Source organism: Triticum aestivum, chromosome 6A (assembly GCF_018294505.1).
Source record: "Triticum aestivum cultivar Chinese Spring chromosome 6A, IWGSC CS RefSeq v2.1, whole genome shotgun sequence".
NCBI classification, from domain to species: domain Eukaryota; kingdom Viridiplantae; phylum Streptophyta; class Magnoliopsida; order Poales; family Poaceae; genus Triticum; species Triticum aestivum.
Window position 1 is genome coordinate 205980930 of NC_057809.1, and position 6540 is coordinate 205987469.

At 52.7% G+C, this 6540-nt stretch overlaps 1 pseudogene; it reads left to right on the plus strand.

Moving 5' to 3' along the window:
* The first annotated feature begins 5295 nt into the window (after nt 1-5295).
* LOC123132813 (uncharacterized) lies at nt 5296-5434 on the plus strand (annotated as a pseudogene).
* Nucleotides 5435-6540: the final 1106 nt, after the last annotated feature.

The following is a 6540-nucleotide window of genomic DNA, read 5'->3' on the forward strand; positions in this document are numbered from 1 at the left end:
GGAGAGGCTAGATCTCAGCTATTGGGAAGTTGTAAACACACGAGGATTACGAGTTCAGGCCCTTCTCGGAGGAAGTAACAGCCCTACGTCTCGGTGCCCGGAGGCGGTCGATTGGATTATGTGTGTATGAATAACAGGGGTGCGAACCCTTCATACTGAGGAGGGGGTGGCTTATATAGAGTTCGCTGGCCCTCTCCTGCCCTCAGTGATGCAGGGTTTAAGGTACATTTAAGGTTGGGCGTTACTGGTAACGCCCCTAATAAAGTGCTATAATGACCATAAAGACTACTTAATAGCTGACCGTTTGCCTGCGGAGTGACTTTAGGTCCCCTGGCAGTCGAGTGGTTGGCTTCATGGTCGAGTGATAGCTTATTGGTCGAGTGTCTTGAACCCGTCGAGTGGGATACCTTCAAGTCGATTGAAAGGTGACTTCTTCTAGGGATGTCCTTGGGTAGGGCTCTTTGGACAAGTCCGTGCCCCTACCCTAGGTACATAGCTTCATCAGGGCCTCTTGCTCACTCTACCCCTCTCTCTCGGCAATGCCATCAAACCCTGCAAAGTCCAAGGGTGGTGGCGTGTCCTCTAGCGCATCCTTAGACTCCAGCCAGTCGCTCCAGAGTCTCGGAGGAGCGGATGGAGGCTCAAACGAACTGAATCTCAAAGTGCTCATAGGCGTCGACACCGAAGGGGCCTCCCCACACCCAGGTGCCTGCGAGGTGGAACTCGGCCTGTTGGCCAACTGATTGTCAACCTCATCCCCTCGCGATTCCGTGTTACCGGACCCATCATCCTTATCCTACATATGTACATTTGTCCCTGCCATAGCCTCCACAAAAAGATCTGAGTCCTCAAACTCTATCTCAAGGTTGAAAATCTCCCCCTTATAAGTCCACTTGACCATGTCAGGTACAAACTTGATATGAAGGATACTCATGAGTAAGCGTGCCACCCCATGAGCTCAGGTGAAAGCCATGTCCACCTTCTCAGTTTTCCCGGCCAGCATTCCCAAGATAGCAGCAACTCGGGCATCATGAAGCGGCTTGGAAGGCGCCCCTGAGAAACGCAACCAAACCTGAGTGAGGGGCTTGCCCTGCGGCTCAACTCGTTTCCACTCATGGAACTCGAGGATGCACTCAGTTCCAGGGACTCTGCACAACCCAAAACTGAGCATGCGCTCTAAGTCCTCCGATGTCGGGAAGTCCACATCAAAAGAATTATCCTCGAGGCGACTAAGTTCCAACACAAAGTCCCCTAGTATAAGCTCAGAAAGCCTTTGAATAATTTGTGCCTCAGACACCTCACACTTAGTTACCTTAACAATCCCTGTATATGAACTATGTGGCTCGTCAGGAATCTCCCTCGCACTGGGAGACTCAAAAAACATCATCTTAGAATAGTAGACTCCATAAATGGTGATACTCAGCATCTGATCACGCAAAAATCGGGCATGCCCCGGAGTCATGTACTGGCTTAAGACATGTATCACAGAGCTCCGTCTCACACTCAGTAATAAAGTGGCCTCTCTCGCCACACCGGTAGCACAACATCTTTTCCTTTTTATGAGCCCACTTGGATGCTCTCTCCTCCTCCGCCTTGTGAACCGCCCAGGCATCCTCCGTCTCAACGGACTCTAGCAATGGCACGTCCGCAGATGCGAGCGCAGACACCACTTCCATAGCCTGCCCGGACAGCTCCACATCCTGGCCGGTGACCTCGACCATCGGATCCACCGCGGGCATATGAGGGCTGGGGGTAACAGTTCCTGCCACCGCGACCACCGCGACCCACACGGTGTCCTCGGTAACCACCGTGCTGCATGTATTCGGGGCCAGATGCTCCCTCGACAAAACCACCAGGCGGACTGTAGAAAGGCCGATCAACTGACCCATCTCCCTTCCATGCGTAGCCATGCCCACCATCTGTAGACGATGAGCCACGATGTTGACCAACTCCATAAGCATTGAACCCGTCATCACCCCACTTTCCTCGGGGCGGGCCATTGCCATCGTGATTAGACGTCGCCCGAGCCGCGGTCACACCTCCCTCTCCTGCAACAGGTAATGTCGGTGCGGTCTGAACCGGCACCGCTCGCTTCTGAGAAGGTTGCGCCACATAATGCGGCGGAGGCGCCGCCTGAGAGCGCAACCCCGGCACCGTAGCTGGTGAACGCGGTCTCGGTGCAGCAGCTCCTCACCCCACAAGAGAGGGCGTTGGCGGCCTTGGCAGAGCAGCCCCGCGCCCCACTGGCACGGGCGTAAGCTGCCTCAACTGAGCTGTCCCACGGCCCACGTTCACCGGCACAGAAGCCGCAGGCGGCGGAGGCCGACTCTCCTACGCAGGCCGCACGGCTCCCACCTGCGTGACCTGCTGCCCTGGCGCGGTCCCTCGACCGGCCACACCCGCAGGGCGCGGCCTCTGAGGTGCTCCTCTGCCAGCCGGCAGCACCGGCCTCTGGCCAGGTTGCGCGCCGCCACCTCGGGCCGCCGGCGCTGCCCCGGAGCTCGGCTGGTTTTTGTTGGGGCCGACAGCCGCCGCCTCTCCCCGACCCACCATCAGAGGGAGAATGCGCGCAGCTCTCCTCGGACCACAGCGATGAAAACCTGGAGCATCCCCGCTGCGTCGCAAGCTAGGGCATAGCGACGACGGTCGATCGCACGAATACCCTTGATCGCATGAATGCATGCAGGAGGTAACTCCTACGTAGCTCGTAGATCCAGCGGAGTCCAAGTTAGACTGGGCCACAAACCCAGCTAACATTGGCCCATTTGGAGTTGCCGCGCGATGGGCCTCATACCCATCGGCAGGCCGACCCAACTCTCCCACTGCCCGATCGAAGCCACCTGGGCCCATGAACGAATTCAAACGGCGAGCCCTGTCGGCTCGGATCTCACTCATCACTATGGTCGCCGGCGCCGGCGCCGCCGCTGCCGCCGGTCTCGATTTCTTTCTCTTAACGATGATCCACGATTCCGGCCGAATTAAATCAAAAATGGTGAGGTTAGGAAGACCGACCTTCGGGATAGGACCCTTCCAAGGCCTGACCGCCGTCACCACCATTCGCCGATGCACCACACGGTGCACCATCTCCTCCTTCTCTCCCTCGTGCAGCCCTATCCTGGCCGGATCATCGAGAGGCAAAAGTTTATTGCTGGTCGTCATCACTTCCTCTTCCGTGTAGCCAGCGTTGAAGAACTCGCAGATCTGGTCTGAAGGCATCGGCGACTGCGTTGATGGTGGAGACGTGACCGCATCCCCATCCGCGTCGTCCTCGTCGGCAACAGCTAGAGCCCAAAACCGGCCCCCACCCGCCATCGATCATCGGCGGAACTAGGCGGCGCACCCGCGGTCGCCCCGCTGGTCTCCGCCCCAGTCGCCCCAGTCGTCATTCAAGCTTTGGCATATTGGTTCTCTTTTTACTAGCAGGAAGATAACTGCTAGAAGTAGTTGGCAAGAAAAGCATTTGATCGATCTCGGAGCATTGATACTGAAGGAAGGTAAATACAAAAAGGCATTTCTTTTATCAGATCCTACTCAAAGGTAACTACTCAAATGCTATGCTAGTAAATCTATACAATATGCAATTTGCTATAGTTATGTATGCAACTAATATGGGCAACATTCTTAGATTTGGTTGCTGCAAAACCTGTAGGGTTTTCCCTGTCGGCTAAACTTTCTGTTCCTCTATTGTATGGATGATTCAACCGTATTTGTCTCTTATAAGAATTGGGTGTTTCATGGTTCACATGAGATGGTTATAATGGAGTTGAGGGAAAGCATTCTAGCTAAAGAATCATAAGATAATACTATGGTTGTCATTACTGTTCTGCTGCTTTGAGATGGCGAAACATAGTAGATGTGTTGTGTATATGCTATCTGCTCCTAGAATAAGGCGAGGAGATTGTTTTCTCCTCGCCCTTCTCTATATAATCTGCTGTAATTTTTTGCATTTAACTTTATCTTTGTATCAGCTGCTTCTTACAATGTAGAGAAAAAAATGTTGTTGCTGAGAAAGAATGGAAAAGAGCATCCGAAAGTACCTCCTGATTAAGCAACCAGCTAATTGGTCTTGGAATGTATTTTTCACATAAAGTGCTCCATTAGGTTTTTGGCCTGAATTTTTTTATCCAACAAAAAGTTGCAAGTTCAACCGCTTCATTTTTTCAGATTATAGAACATGAATCCATGCCATCCTTTTGGCTGCTAATCTAGCAACCAACACAATGGTGGACAAACAGGTGCAAGGCCAGTGAAGCAAGGGTCCGATAAAGTCACTGAAGAAACTTCCGGCCATCTTTTGTTCCCAAGGAAGGACACTTTCGTTGAATCCATGTTATTATCTGTTGTAATTTACTACCATCTCTAAGACATAGTAGACCTATGTGTTATCATTTCTTATCTCTTTTGTTGCATCCAAGTGCTTTGGCTCATGATCATGAACTTCAGAATAGTCTGGGAGCTTTAGTGGTGGTCTCTGAGCCTTTTGTTAAACAACTGAATCATGTTGTATATACGCCTAGCTTGTTCTTCAAGATAGGTTAGTTAGAGGTGATTCGTATCTAGCTGTAGATCATGTTTATCTTGTATTCTGTTGTGATCACAACACATTGTAATCTGTAACCTCTTGACGCATATAAATACATGACCAGGGCGGCCTCTGTTGAGGTGTGCCAAACTGCATCTTTCCATCTTTTCACATGGTATCAGACCTACCTCTTCCCATCTAAGATGTCTACGACCTCCAGCCAATCTTCCTCAACTACAACAGCTGCCACCACCTCCGCGCTCGCATCGTTCACCTCCGGCGCAGTAACCACCCAATCCCTCGGCGTCATGGCATCCGCCTCGCCGTCGCCATCCCTCTCTGGCTTAGTCACCGTCAAGCTTTCCCACGACACCCATCTCCTCTAGAAGGCCCAGATCCTCCCGGCGCTTCGCGGTGCACACTGGATGTCCATCGTTGATGGCTCGGAGCCGGCTCCGGACAAGGTTGTCGCTAGCGCTGAAGGAAGTCCGCCGGTTCCCAATCCTGAGTACCTCTCGTGGTTGACGAGGGACCAGCACTGCTTGAGCTTTCTTCTATCAACTCTCTCCAACAACACTCTGTTGCAGGTGCTCTTCTTGCCGTCATCAGCGGCGGTGTGGAGCGCACTGGAGAGGACCTACGTGACCCGCTCTAGGGCGCACGTGATGCAACTCCGCCGCCAGCTCGCCACCATCCAGAAGAGGGACATGACGATGGTGGACTACTTCACCAAGGTCAAGGGCCTCATTGACGCCTTCGCCGCCGCCGGAAAGCAGCTGTATGATGAGGATATTATCATCTATCTTCTGACCGGCCTCAACTCCAGCTATGATCTGCTCATCACCTCGGTCACCACGAGGGCAGAGGCGATCTCCCTCAACGATCTGTACTCTCATCTGCTGAACTTTGAGATCCGTCATCAACACCACGATCACATCCTCCAGCTCCCCGGATCAGGCGGCTCCTCTGCGAACCACATCAGCCGCGGCGCTGGCGGCAACGGCAGTGGTGGCGGCGGTGCAGGTGGCAACCGCAACTGCAACCCTGGAGGCAACCGCAACCGCAACATAGGAGGTGGTGGCGGCGGTAACGGCAGCAGCAACAACCGCAGCTGCGGTTCCCCGGGACACAACCACAACTGTGGTGACCCGAGCCACAACCACGGCCGTGCCTGTGGTGCTCCCAACTCCGACAGGGCCGGCGGCAAGAGTGACACCATCTGTCAGCTTTGCAAGCGCCCCGGCCATGATGTCTTTGACTGCTACCGGCGCTTCGACCACTCCTTCATCCGCAAGGAGTGCTCCGCCAACAATGCCTCCACCGGCCAAGCATTTGATCTAGCGTGGTACCTTGATTCCGGGGCCACGGATCACATAACTGGCGATCTAGACAAGCTCATGATGCATGAGAGGTACACAGGCAAGGATCAAGTCCACGTAGCAAACGGGTCAGGTATGCCAATTGCTCATGTTGGTTCATCTCAGATTCGTATGTTTCATAATCCATTGATCCTTCGCAATGTCCTCCATGTTCCTCAAGCTACACGAAACTTGCTTTCCACCGATAAACTCTCCAATGATAACAATGTCTGTGTTGAAATTCACCCAACTTACTTTCTTGTTAAGGATCGGGCTTCGAAGAAGGTTCTTGTTCGAGGGGGCACTGATGGCGGCCTCTATCCCATCTCCGACGGCCATGGCAGGACACCACATGCTCTTTCTGCCGTCAAGCATACCCATACACGATGGCACTACCGTCTAGGCCATCCAGCTTCCCGGGTGGTGGATCAAGCACTTCATCGTCAAAAATTAGAATTTCTTCATGAATCAAATAAAATAAAATCCTTGTTTGTGATGCTTGTCAACAGGGAAAGAGTCATCAGCTTCCGTTTTCTAGGTCAATAAGATCATCCTCCAAACCTATTGAACTTGTTTTCTCAGATGTATGGGGGCCTGCGTGCACCTCCTTTGGAGGTTTCAAATACTATGTTAATTTTATTGATGATTATAGTAAATTTA